This window comes from Capra hircus, chromosome 1 (assembly GCF_001704415.2).
Source record: "Capra hircus breed San Clemente chromosome 1, ASM170441v1, whole genome shotgun sequence".
Lineage (NCBI taxonomy): Eukaryota > Metazoa > Chordata > Mammalia > Artiodactyla > Bovidae > Capra > Capra hircus.
This window is the reverse complement of record NC_030808.1, coordinates 98,056,042-98,070,757: the sequence shown is the minus strand read 5'-3', so window position 1 is coordinate 98,070,757 and position 14,716 is coordinate 98,056,042. Positions and strand designations below refer to the sequence as shown.

The following is a 14,716-nucleotide window of genomic DNA, read 5'->3' as shown; positions in this document are numbered from 1 at the left end:
TCTTTCCCTTAGTTTGTCCACCAGGCACATACGGGAAGGACTGTAAACAGGTATGTCAGTGTTCAGCTGAGAATGAGGAGTGTCACCCAGTCACAGGGAGATGTACCTGTCTGCCTGGCTACCATGGAAACCACTGTCATCTCCGTAAGTGTGTTCTGTGCTTTAGTTGTAATTTATTGAAGAGACACTGCTGGAGTGGGTCATCACTCGGAATACTAAAGGGCAAATGTTAATTCAAGGTTCTAATTCATTGTAAATCCTATGGGAGTTTTTATTAGAATGGTTGAAAACATACTTTCCTGTGTAACTCATTCTCCCATATGCCTTTCCTATTCAAAATATCCCCAAGAAAAAGATAAGAATTAAAGAGAAAGAAAGAAGAAACTATGAACCAATTATTATAAATCGATATATAGCAAATGGCAACATATTCAGAGTGATTCATAAAGTAAGTTAGTTCCACAATCTGCTTTTAGGAACAATCAAGTTAAATAAATTGTTATTCTGGAATGAAAACAGTGACTTGCTTAAATGACAAAATGCCAGTTGGCTCATTGTTGTATAATAAAAAAGAATAGTCCCTTGACCAAACACCTTATATTCATTTGTTAGGACATTTTAACATAGAAATGGTTATAGGAGAACACATGATAAAAACTCCCAAGGAACATGTTAAAATGTTCAGTCAGCTACTTAATTTTTAAGCTCGTAATTATTTATAATGTACTTTTTATAGGTTTAAGGATAAAATGATTTGGCTTTAGTTTCATTTTTCCCCCAACTTGGCCCTTGCAACTCACTTTTCTCCCCAGTTGTTCCTATAACAGGTTTCTTTTTTTTTTCTCCCCTACTTTCCTTTCCTAATTCTGCAAGTATATGGATGAGTTTTGGATCTCCCCCAAAAAACACCAGCCATGAAACATAGACTCATGGTCAAACTATTGGCTCCCATTTTCCACAAGCCATAGAATATATATTTTGAGTATCAATTCTCACATTTGTCCTAATTTTAAACTTTACCAACTAAAAACACAGTTAAGCATGTACAAAAATGGTTTCATACACCCATAGAACCCATAACCATTGCATTATTCAAACTTACAATTAAGAACTAAAGCATTAAATTAATAAAATTTAAATTATTTTTTCGGTCATGGCAAATCTCAAGCAATGGAAGAAAGGAGTGATTTTCTCACATTTGATGCTGTCACATTTCTCAGGAAGAATTTCTTCTTGATATCAAGGATATTTCATCTGAATAAGTCAAAATTAAGTTACATAAAGCTGGCCGTACTTCCATTTCAGAAAGCCAACTACCTTGGGCTGAAGGAGGAGAGCTTTGCCTTGAAAAAGCCAGGCTGAGGCCGGGAGCTGCTCCCTGACTAGTCCGAATGGGCTCAGTTCCAGGCAACACGTGGTTGGAAGTTGCTGCAAAGGTTCCTTGGCAACATGCACTGTAATTACAGGACGACAAAAGAGGGGTTCAAGAAAATATCCTTAAAAGGTGTAGCTGGCTCAAAAGCAAACATTCCAGCAGCCAAAAACAACCGGGCTTTCATCTTCCCAGGTTTGGAGTGAAGAATCAACATTTTCTCTCAGTAGAGGTCAGAGGAAGCAGACAAACTTAGAGTAGGAATCTCACCACTTTTCCTTAATTTATACTGGGTGGTTTAGTCCCAGTCTATGGATAGCAAGCAGGGAGGAAAACAAACTTGATAGATGTAAACTCATCTTGCTATGTATTTTATGAGCAACATAAAATTGTTAAGCGATTACAAATCCTGGAAATCTTTCATTTCTCCAACCTGCAGTATGATTTATTAGAAGTCTCTCTGAGTGAGCTGAAGGCATTGAAATCTTCTAGAACCATAGACCACTCTGTTAACAGTATCTATAAGAAGACCCGTAACACTTGGTTTAAGATGATTTGAGAAATATGGGCCACAGGATAGCTCACCTGTGCCAAGAGGAAGATGTCAAGACATGAGTGGAAGCTTGGCTTGAATGGTCTTGCTCGTAACAATGGCTGGTGCATATGTGAATAAACTGGTCAAATACTACTAGGAAAACAGACTGAAAAACAGATTCATGCTTTTCATTTGCTTTGGAGCTAAGTGTCTCAAGATACAGTAACAGCCTTGCTTGTTCTAATTTCCTAATTAAACTTCCCAAATATCACACACTTCGTCATGGTATGCAGAAACCTTTAATATTTAAACAAATCAGAATGGTGAATTCATTTCCAAGCTTCTTCTTAATCTCCTTCATGTAGAGGGGGTGGTTCAAGGTTAGGGGAAAATATTAATAATCATCTTCTAAGAGTACGTCAACGCTGTTTATTGTCGCCCTGCTTATTTAACTTCTATTCAGAGTACATCATGAGAAATGCTGGACTGGAAGAAACACAAGCTGGAATCAAGATTGCCGGGAGAAATATCAATAACCTCAGATATGCAGATGACACCACCCTTAAGGCAGAGAGTGAAGAGGAACTAAAAGCCTCTTGATGAAAGTGAAAGTGGAGAGTGAAAAAGTTGGCCTAACGCTCAACATTCAGAAAACAAAGATCATGGCATCCGGTCCCATCACTTCATGGGAAATAGATGGGGAAACAGTGTCAGATTTTATTTTGAGGGGCTCCAAAATCACTGCAGATGGTGACTGCAACCATAAAATTAAAAGACGCTTACTCCTTGGAAGAAAAGTTATGAGCAACCTAGATAGTATATTCAAAAGCAGAGACATTACTTTGCTGACTAAGGTCCGTCTAGTCGAGGCTATGGTTTTTCCAGTGGTCATGTGTGGATGTGAGAGTTGGACTGTGAAGAAGGCTGAGTGCCAAAGAATTGATGCTTTTGAACTGTGATGTTGGAGAAGACTCTTGAGAGTCCCTTGGACTGCAAGATCTAACCAGTACATTCTGAAGGAGATCTGCCCTGGGATTTCTTTGGAAAGAATGATGCTAAAGCTGAAACTCCAGTATTTTGGCCACCTCATGTGAAGAGTTGACTCATTGGAAAAGACTCTGATGCTGGGAGGGATTGGGGGCAGGAGGAGAAGGGGACGACAGAGGATGAGATGGCTGGACGGCATCACTGATTCGATGGACGTGAATCTGAGTGAACTCCGGGAGATGGTGATGGACAGGGAGGCCTGGCGTGCTGCGATTCATGGGGTCGCAAAGAGTTGGACACGACTGAGTGACTGAACTGAACTGAATGAAAAATAATGGCTTCCCAGGTGGCACAGTCGTAAAGAAATCTTCTGCCAGGGCAGGACATGCAAGAGATGTGGGTTTGATCCCTGGGTTGGAAAGATCCCCTGGAAGAAGAAATAGCAATCCACTACAGTGTTCTTGCCTGCAGAATCCCATGGACAGAGGAGCCTGGTGGACTACAGTCCATGGGGTCTCAGAGAGTTGGACACGACTGAGCACACGTGCACACACACACACACACACACACACAATAGAAAATAACCAAATATCCCTTGTTCAAGAAACAAAATTTCCTGGGAAAAATAATTGTAAAGAATAGAACAGAGGTCAAGAAATGATCAAAGTGGAATTTTAGGAAATGAGAGAGGGGAGACCGAACACCCCAACAAGCCAAATGAAATCATTATCTCCCAGGCGTACGTTTCCTTGTTAAATTTAGTGAACATCTGAGCAAGAGATGTATGCATGATTCTAGAAGTTAGACTTTCACATAGTCACAGAATTATATGAGAAAGTAGAGCTGTCAGTAAAATAACTTATTCTTAGGAAAAATAAAGTTATGGGTACTTTTGTAAACACATATCATACTCAATATAAATTTAATGAGTTGCGGGATTAAGAGGTTAGTGCATATACTGTCTTTCAACAGATGTTATGCTCATTAGAAGGTTAATTTCATCATATTCAGTGTTCCGATTTTAAAAGGATAATTAAGTTGAAGGCTTATTTTCTTTCTGTATACCAAGAAGAAACAGCAAGAGATGATATTTTCACATGCAAAACCACCATTCAGACAGTTTGAAATGAGTATATGTCAGAGAGAAATTATGTTTTCCAAGTCACTTCAATTCAAATGAAAGTGATCTTTAAATATAGATCTTTACATATATCAGTTATATAAATTCATCAGATAACAGCATCTAACTCTTCTTTCCTTTTAACTGATGCTCATTCTTTTATCCCCATTATTATATTTACAGTTCAACATTTTCTTAATTAATGAATATGTAAATTTCACTTTATGGGGTGTTTTTTTTTCCCCTATTTGAACAAAAACCCATGTCACTTTTCACTTCCTACTCATGGGATTGCAGAATTTTTTATATTCGTCAATTCTTAACTTAACCTCCTTTTTAGAAGCAACATGCCAGCAGTACACACCACACTTCATTGTTTCCAACTATACCTATTTCTTTCTTTGTGTTTTTTCTCCACTATCAAGCAACCAAACATTTGTTTTAAGCATCATATAATAATGATAAAAGCTATTAAAAATTACATTCCGAAAGACTGACCCAGATAGACATGAGAGCATTTTATATTTTGGTGAATAAGAGGAGATAGAGACTCTTTAAACCACTAGTTCTGTTTTTAGATACGCTCTATTGAATTTTAGTAAGGGAGAAAAATAACTTCTTAGGAGGACTAAAGAATGCTATATACCAAAGAAGTATCCGTTAACTATGAGAACTGGGTTGGAAGGAAGAAACAATAGGAGAGAATGTGAAGTGCATTTGTCATTTTTCATAGAAGGAAAAAAGTAATACAACAGCTGCAACAGAGAAGTAACCTTGATAAGAATGGTCTTAGCTGTTTTCTGTTCATTCTCCTTCTTGAAGGATTTTATTAATATTTTAAACCTGAAAGAGAAGGGGAGAAGGGAACTGAAAGAGGGAAGGAGAAGCCATTTGACTCTGAGGCTCAAGATGAGACAGTGGATTCTAGGATAGGATATAGATAGGGATTATAAACAATCTGAGTTTCAATAAAAACCATTTTTTGGTGTCTAAAACCTGCTACATGTGCAACACTCAAAAATGTTCTTTACCATCAATTCTTACATAGAAATACAGGACAAAGTGGAAGGAAGCCAGTATCATTCAGTCTCAGTTTAGTCATTTTTAGAACTGTGCTTCCAAGTGAAAACGTTGTGCAAGAGGAAGGACCTCAGGCAAAAATGAAACCTTTGCACTCAGGTTAAGGAGAGAGGGAAAGGGTTTTGCCATAGGCCCACCAATGATCTTGCCACTGTGAAAGAAAATAATGGCTACCATTAACTTGGGAGCTCTCTGAGATTGGTGATATGCGAGGCGCCCTACTTGTTCACACAACAAGCCTGTGATTCTGTTATCATCCTCTTTGGGAGCAAAGAACTAGGAGCTCAAAAGAAGGACTTCTCAATAACATTGGCAAGTGGAAGATACAGGGTTCAAATCTCAGTCGTTTCAAAATGTTCTACGTCTTTTTATTTCAGAAATATGACAGGAAAAAGGAAACTTGTCTTTACCAGGTAACATAATTTTGTGTAATAACATTTTTTAAGTAACTATACTCTACTTCCTCATCTTCAAATAATTGTTGAGCCAGATGGACCTGAGGTCTCTTGAAACTAAAAATTCTGTGATTTTAAGACTTTAAAGTACCAGACGTTTCATAGAGCAGGACAGAAACATATTTGGAAGTGCTTCAAAGTCAGTTAAGTGCTTGAATCCCTGCTACATTTTCTCTTCTAGTTACTTATCCTATTTCTACTTAAACTCTTGCAGAGATGGGACTTAAACTCACTGCCTCATGGTGAAAGCTTATTCCAATTCTGGATAGCTCTTTCAAAGAGTATTTCCTTATTAAGATAATATCTCCCTTCTTCCTTTTCCATAAGACTTCCTTTTCATGTGTGAAGACAGTTTTATCTTCTTAGGTCTATTTTCTCCTAGCTAAATACCCCCAATCTTTCAATCATTGCACAGATAATATGATTTTCAGGTCACTCTTTGCCCTCTTCAGTCTCCTTTTGCCTTGAAGTCTGGCCATTTATCTACCTCTTACACAAGTATCATCATGGTCAGCCAAGCTCCTTGGAAATGAAAACTGAGACACTAATAGAAAATTAAGATGCTTCCTCCATGCTTGTTGCCATTTTGAATTCTTATGGGTATTAAACCCAGATCATTCCAGATCAGACAAACTATACTTAGACATTAACTGAAAGAATGACTTTTTCTAGGCAGGAATAAAACCAACTTCTTTGGTGAATTGTCTTTTTTTCTGAGCATACTCTAAAAATGGGTAGATTTTCAAGGAAGTTCAAGGTTAAGTTTCTTATATCTTTTTAATGAACAGCCTCAGGAACTCTATATCCCCATCTGTATTTCTAAGGCATCTATACATATCCATTTGTATCCTCAGATAAGTCCATCCCTTGAATCAATATCTTGAAGGTGATAAGAATACCAAAGAACAGTAATTGGAATGTTGAGTTAACCACATGATTATGGGCATGAAGTTAAGCACTGATAGCTTCAAGTTACAATACCACATATGGTTTTGTTCTCTTTCATCAGGATGCCCAAAAGGCACTTATGGCCCGTATTGCCAAAGAAAGTGTAAGTGCCTGAATGGTGGCAGCTGTGACACCATGATTGGAACCTGTGACTGCCTTCCTAGCTTCATCGGGGCTGACTGCAGTCAAAGTAAGTCACTCTATCTACTATGAATTTGATATGCTAAAGCAGAGTTTTAAAGAACTGCACTTAGAGAGTACATGTTTTTGCATTTATTTTACATAATGATTTATTGCAGCAACAGGAGTAAATTCTAGGTTGAGGAGTACTTTGGCAGGAATTTGACTGAGAGATGAAGTCAGTGAAGGCAGCCAGGAAGCCCTCTGGTCACAACCTCTCTTGCCCCAGCAATGCTGGACTCAAGTCAGGATAAGAAAATGTGTTTGGCAAGATCAGAGCAGACTGGAGATTCCTATGTACACCATGTCAAATTCATTGTCCAAATTTCCACAATTTCATTTATCCTCAGCAATTTTCCAGCTCAAAATTAAGTAGTTTCCCCTTACCTAAAAGTAACCATTTCCTGAAAATCCAAAGACCTTAAATCACTACCTATCATACAAACTCTGGGAGATGGTGAAGGACAGGGGAGCCTGGCATGCTGCAGTCTGTAAGGCTGCAAAGAGTCAGACATGACTGAGCAAGTGAACAGCATCATCATACAAGTAACTACTGACATAAAATTTAAGGGACCAGATATAAATTAAAGATGCCATACAAATGCACTGGCTTAGACATTGTGGGAATATCCGTAGCAAACACATTTTGCTTTGATCAAATCCATCAGTTTCCAACTATTCAGACAGTTCACAAGATGATGATGGTCTTTAGGGAGGATGGAGGAGGCAATGAGTTAGAGAGGGCATGGTGGGGAGGTGATCCTGGCAATGTCATATTCTTTAACCCAGTGCTGTTGATGAGGATGTTTGCTTGGTGATCCTTTATTGATCTGTTCACTATTATTATATATTTTGTGCACTATTCTGTATTTTCCCTGGTGGATGTCCCAAGTGGCTCAGTGGTAAAGAATCTGCCTGCAGTGCAGGAGACCTAGGTTTGATCCCTGTGTCAGGAAGATCCCCTGGAGGAGGGAATGGCAACCCAATCCAGTATTCTTGCCAGGAGAATCCCATGGACAGAAAAGCCTGGTAGCCTATGGGCTACAGTCCATAGGGTCACAAAGAGTCAGACATGACTGGAAACTTCACTTCACATGCATTCTTTATCTTGTACTTCAGAAAAGAGTAAAGTTTTTTTTTCAACTTTTCATTTTATATTGGAGTATAGCCTATTAACAGTGTTGTGATAATTTCAAGTGGACAGCAAAGGGATTCAGCCATACATATACAGGCATCCATTTTCCCCCAAACTCCCTCCCATCCAGGCTGCCACATAACAGTAAAGATCTTAAAGATTGAAGGACTGTGATTGTGAACTTGTGATTCTTTAATCTGGAAGAATGATGATGAAGTTTGTGATCAGGCAGAGTTATGGTTATGTGGTAAAGATATCCAGAATTCTTATCTTCTTCAGGCAGGTAGTTGCTCTGTTTTCTTCTTATGAGGGTAATAATCTTAATTACTCTGCTTCAGTATCCTGCTGTTCCGAGAATAAAAGATGAATAAGGCAAAGTCCTGGCTCCAAGTGGCAGAAAATTGAAACCTAATGGATACTGCCTCCGAGGCCTCAATGGCCAAGTTATCTTTGAGTGAAAGCCAGCCCATAAACATCTCCCAATGAAGGTTCTAACTGGCTCCTTTGTGTTTGTTCTTCAAAGAAAATCATTGGAGAAATTGCCTTAGGCCAGAGAATCTTCAAAAATCATGGTTTCCTTGAATGTCCGGAGTTTTGTCTGCAGAAAGCCATGATCGTGTACTTGAGCAATTTTCCTTCTCTGCTTTGACAGCTATGGAGGTCAGAGCCAAGTTTTCTGTCACCTCTTACAAGTTCAAAGAATTTTATTTGTTTATGTATACACACTTCCCTGGTGTCTAAGATGGTAAAGAACACCTGCAATGTGAGAGACCTGGGTTCAGTCCCTGGGTTGGGAAGATCCCCTGGAGGAGGGCATGGCAACCTACTGCAGTTTACTTGCCTGTAGAATCCCCATGGACAGAGGAGCCTGCCGGGATACAGTCCATGGGGTCGCAAAGAGTAGGTACTGAGCAACTAAGCACACAATGTATACACTGTTAAAGTATTTTCCCTTTGATTGAACCGCACAGATGTTTATTTTATCTTTGTTTTATCTCTATTTCGGTAAGCATCTCAATGAACTGGTAGCATGAGATTGCAGCAAAACAAACAAGCAAGAAAATTAATAAATGTGTTAATTTATGAATAAATTAATTTTTGATTTTGTTAATTAATGCAATTAATTTAATATAATCTATTGACAGTAATTTAGCATATTTGTTTGTTTTGATAAATGCACAATAAATTTAGAAATTAATAAATACATAAATAAATATTTGGAGATATGAGCATAAGGCACAGAAGTGTAAGCTAAATTTTCCAAGTGCACTTTAAGAGGAAGCATCCCTCATAGCTCAGTTGGTAAAAAATCACCTGCAATGCAGGAGACCCCAGTTCTATTCCACAGTCAGGAAGATCTGCTGGAGAAGGGATAGGCTACCCACTCCAGTATTCTTGGGCTTTCCTTGTGACTCAGCTGGTAAAGAATCTGCCTTCTATACAGGAGACCTGGGTTCAATCCCTGGGTTGGGACAATCTACCCACTCCAGTATTCTGGTCTGGAGAATTCCATGGACTGTATAGTCCATGGGGTTGCAAAGAGTCTGAAATAACTGAGTGAACTTCACTTTCACTTTTGTACTCAATATTAGTACATACACACACAGCCTAAGGCAGTCACGCAGCAAAGCAAGACTGAGCCTGTTAAGTGTCATTCATATCACATATATACATAAGTGTCTGACACTAGATATTTGGATGGAATTCCTGATATCAACTAAAATTGCACTGAGTAAGCAACAATTTGAACAGGTCTTTTTTTTTTTTTTTCCCCATAGTGACTATTTAAATCGAAAACAGAGGGCAAGTCGGGGAAACCTATTTGATTAAAAGAAAAGGTTATGTATCTACACATTCTTACAAATCCTGACTGGTGAAATGCTTTATTAAGGAAAATCTGGTTTCCTTTTGCTCAGCTTATTGTTTCACTCCTTTCTACAGCTTGTCCTGCAGATTACTATGGGCAGGACTGTGTCCAGCGGTGTTCTTGTGTCTCAGGACAGTGTGACCCGGTGACTGAAAGGTGCCAGTGTCCACCTGGCCAAATAGGGGCCAGGTGTCAGCAAGGTAACAATGCCTGCAGGGTCACCTTGTTCGTCCAGGCACTAATTAAGCTAAATTCTAAAAGCAGATGTAGTGCCAGGGCTTATAATTAAGCGGGAATTGTTTACGACACTTTAAAATGTGGCTTTAATCATATGGAAGTACACACTCCTGTAGAGTTACAAAGGAAATAGTTTACTGGGGGAGTAAACAAAAAAATGAGCGCAAACACAGAATAATTTATGCATATTCTTAACTAGGAGCAAATTTTTAAATAACTAACTTTTGTAAAACTACCTCAAATTGTGTGTTGGAAGTGTCTGATTACAACTGAAGAGTTTTATGTCCTCATCAGTGTTCAAGAAGGCCACTGAAAGCTCTAAGAAAAATGAGAGAAGGAAAAAATACATGATATTGGTTTAAAACTATCAAACTTTCTTTGTCCTAAATAATATTATTTATTATTATCATAATAACAAAATTGTTCAAGGAAAATACATACATAGAGGATGCCGCGCCCCTACAGCTCTGAGTTGGGGCCAACAGAAGAGCTGTTTCTCAATGACACACACAGAGGAACAAGTCTAAAGATCCTTTGTTGAAATACAAAAACTGGGTATGTGGGCAGGTTGCAGGAGCTTTCTTGAAAGTGGACATCACAAAGATGTAGGAAGATCGGATAAAATGAGGAAGTGCACAGATATATCATCATTTCAAGTCTTCACTAGAGAAGAGGGAACTGTAAGCAGTCTTGCAGCTAAAGGGAGGCTAAACTCACCCACACAAGTACATGACCCACATCCCATGACTTTGTGTCATATGACTTTGTGTCATATTCTGGGCTAAGGAGGCATCCTAATAACCAGGATCATTTTTCTAGCCTCTAATCCATACCGCATGCATGCTAAGTTGCTTAGGTTGTATTCGACTCTGCCACTCCAGGGACTGTAGCCCACCAGGTTCCTCTGTCGGTGGGATTCTCCAGGCAAGAATACTGGAGTTGCGTTGCCATTTCATTCTCTAGGGGATTTTCTCAACTCAGGGAAACAACCCACATCTCCTGAAATTTGAAGTGGGCTCTTTTCCACTAGTGCCACCTGGGAAGCCCCAATCCATACTATGCCCATCCCCCCATAAAAATTACAGGTGCACAAAAACTAATCTGATTTTTTTAAAAAACTGGTGCACATGAAAACCTTCCCTCATCTTAGAACCAAAATATGAAACCATTCAAAGATTTTTTTAGTGAAATTGTTATAAGAAGGAGAAAAAGAATAGGAAAACAAAAAGCAAGATGAACATGGAGCAGAAGAGTTTGTTATGGAGCCCATGAAAATATTAACTGAATTTATTCCAAGAATCCAAAGGACATAGTGAAAAAGTGTTCTCTATAAATTGTGAGTGCAATGCAGAGATACATGGGTTCATGGAATAAATAAAAAGACAACAAAGGGAAATGAAAAAGTAAGCTGGCAGAGCTCAGAAAGAAGTGGAAATGAAAATTAAACCTCACATCATATAAATGTAGACCATATTGAACTCAGGTAATGAGAGAATGGAATCTGCTGATGTGATAGCCATGTACATGGAGAATATACCTGAGGAAAGTGAAAACAATGAAATAGAAAAAAGTAGATACATAAATAGAAAAGAAAATATTCAAATATAATCAAGATTTTTTTCCCCCTCTGAAATGAAAGAAGATCTGTTGCTACAGACTGAATGAATACATTCTATCCCTAGAAATACTAGTTAGGCTTGATCATATGTGAGAGGAAATTCTATTGAGGATACAAGAAAAAATATAAGATTTCATATGAAGAGATAGGGGAAAACAGGCTGATACCTCACAGCAATATTTATTGCTAGTTTATGGCTATCAAAACCTACAAAGTTCTAGGGGAAATATGTGATTCAAGTATTTTATACACAAACTTTTATTCAAGAATAAAATGATGGGAAATAAACAATAATTTTTAATCATCAAAAATTGCTGGCAATATAGTAACCATAAAATATTTTGAAGAAACTACTAGAAGATAAATTTGAGCAACCAAGTAATACATAGAAAATCTCTGGTAAAAAGGACATTTGCTGCTGCTGCTAAGTCACGTCAGTCATGTCCAACTTTGTGTGACCCCATAGATGGCAGCCCACCAGGTTCCCATCCCTGGGATTCTCCAGGCAAGAATATTGGAGTGGGTTGCCATTTCCTTCTCCAGTGCATGAAAGTGAAAAGTGAAGTGAAATCGCTCAGTCATGTCTGACTCTTTGTGACCCCATGGACTGTAGCCTACCAGGCTCCTCCATCCATGGGATTTTCCAGGGAAGAGTACTGGAGTGGGTTGCCATTGCCTTCTCCAACAAGGATGTTTAATGGGTGTTAAATCTATTTTAATTAAGGCTAAGTTTAAAACAAATGTGGCAATTATGGTGACATGGAATATGATAAATATATAGATATTTTACTTGCTAAAAAATGCTGAGATTGTAATATAAAGAGCATAAGCTCTAGCCTTTAAGCTCCACTGGGGTATATAAGGCACCCCTCACCCTGCACCAGGGTGGGGTAAGAGAAATCCTAGTGGGGCAGATGCTTTCATTCCTGCCAGAAAGGAAAGAACTGGCCACCTTGGCAGTGACAGTGGAAACCGTGTGGAAAGCACCAGCTTCCACCCACCAGGTGATGAGGAAACTACACCCTTTCAAGCTAAGATGGAGTCAGAGGGAGTCTAGTGGGCAGTCAGGACTTTCGCAAACACCAAGCAGCAATGAGGCCACTCCAGGCGAGTCAGGGAAGAGCGAGTAGGAAGCTATAAAGAGACACTTCCACCCCTGCTTCAGGTCGGATGTCAGCCTAGGGGAGGCCCAAAATCTTGCCGTGGCCCAGCTGGGATGAGGCACATTTACCCTTGCCTCCCTTGGTGGCTGTGTGGGGAACTTGGGCTTCAGCCTCTTAACGGATGAACCTCTTTCCTTGCCAGTGGAGTATCATAGGAGACTTGCTCAAACAGAAGATTTAAAGGAGATCCAGAGTCTCAAAACGTCAGGTTAATTAGACAATTATTCAACAATTATTCAACAACAACCAGGAAAATTTCAACTTGAATAAGAAAAAATAATCAAAAGACACCAACACTTGGATGACACTGACATCAAAATTATTTGATAAGAATTTTAAAGAAGCCATCATAAAAAATGATTCACTGAGCAACAACAACAACAAATTTTTTTTAATAGAAATATTTAAAAAAGAATAAGAGACATAAAGAAGAACCAAGTGGAAATTTTAGAACTGGAAAATACAAAAACCAAAACTGTAAAAATCTCAGTTTGGAGAGGACAGAGGAACACATTAGTGAACTCAGAGATAGATCATAGAAATAACCCAATTTAGACAGCAGATAAGGAAATGACAACAACCAAATAATAACAGAAGAGCCTTGGGGAATCTGTGGGAGGGAAAAAAATAAATAAATAAAACTCGGACTTTTATGTCATCAGAGTCCTAGAGGAGAGGAGAAAGTAAGCAGGACTGAAGGAGTCAAAGGAACAATGAATAAAGATGTCCTAAACATAACAAAAAGTTTAAACCTACAGAATTAAAAAATCTGTGTGAATGCCAAACAGGATAAACCAAAAGAAATCCACAAAGACATACCAATGTCAAAATTCTGAAAACTGAAAAAGAACAAATTTTGAAAATAGCAAGAGAAAAATAACACCTACCTTAGGAAATGGCAACCCACTCCAGTACTCTTGCCTGGAAAATTCCATGGACAGAGGAGCCTTGTAAGCTACAGTTCATGGGATTGCAAAGAGTCGGACATGACTGAGCCACTTCACTTCACTTACCTTTAAAGAAAAACAGACTAGAATAAAATCAAGGTAAATAAATAGGTACAGACATAGCAAGCACTTTTGAGCAAAAGTAAAGCAGAAGAAGAAGGGGACGACAGAGGATGAGATGGCTGGATGGCAGGCATCACGGACTCGATGGACGTGAGTCAGTAAACTCCGGGAGATGGTGATGGACAGGGAGGCCTGGCGTGCTGCGATTCATGGGGTCGCAAAGAGTCGGGCACAACTGAGTGACTGAACTGAACTGAACTAAAGCGGTAGTTATGAAATAACTGAGCAGGACCCCAAGGGGCCTTCCCCCATATTCTCTGCTTTAACTCCTCTCTGAAATACCTAAATAACAGTATTTGATGCCCATTTCCTGAGTTGTTTTGCAGATGTTAAAAAAAAAATAAGAAAAACTTCCCCTCTCCAACAAATGGAGACAACAAACTACCTGATGACCTTGAGCACTCAGCTCCAGGCCTCCTGGAGTCTAAGAACTGATAATGTTAATCCCTTTGACACCACCCTCACAATCAGCCAGTCATAGAGTTGTGCACCAGCTGATCACAGACCTTGGAACCCCTCTCCTCACCTGGCTTTTAAAAATGCTTTGCTGAAACCCTTTGAGGAGCTGGGGTTTTTAGAGCATGAGCCACCTTGCAGGCTCTACAATAAACTTTTCTTTGGTCCGAACTCTGATGCTTCAGTTTGTTTGATCTTACAGTGTGTTGGTCACATGAACTTGCATTAACAATGACATCAATATCAATGTTAACTTTATAGTTAATAAGTGATTTTTATGTATGTTAACAGGGAGTAAGATCTATGATAAGAGAAAAGAACATGATGTATGGCTTGAGAGTATAGTTTATTCACGAAGTAGTATCTGACTGGCTCTTTTGCAACCCCATGAACTGTAGCCCACCAGGCTCCCCTCTCCATGGGATTCTGCAGGCAAGAACACTGGAGTGAGTTGCCATTCCCTCCTCCAGGGGATCTTCCCAACCCTGGGATC

General features: G+C 39.0%; 1 protein-coding gene across 1 annotated transcript in view; it reads left to right on the top strand.

The window, feature by feature from the left end:
- The window catches only part of LOC102190643 (multiple epidermal growth factor-like domains protein 6), a 31,697-nt gene continuing 23,545 nt past the window's right edge, over nucleotides 6,565-14,716 (top strand). The window contains exon 1 of the mRNA XM_018048065.1: nucleotides 6,565-6,687. The gene's annotated coding sequence lies outside the window, so the exon portion shown is untranslated. The remainder of the gene's footprint in view (nucleotides 6,688-14,716) is intronic.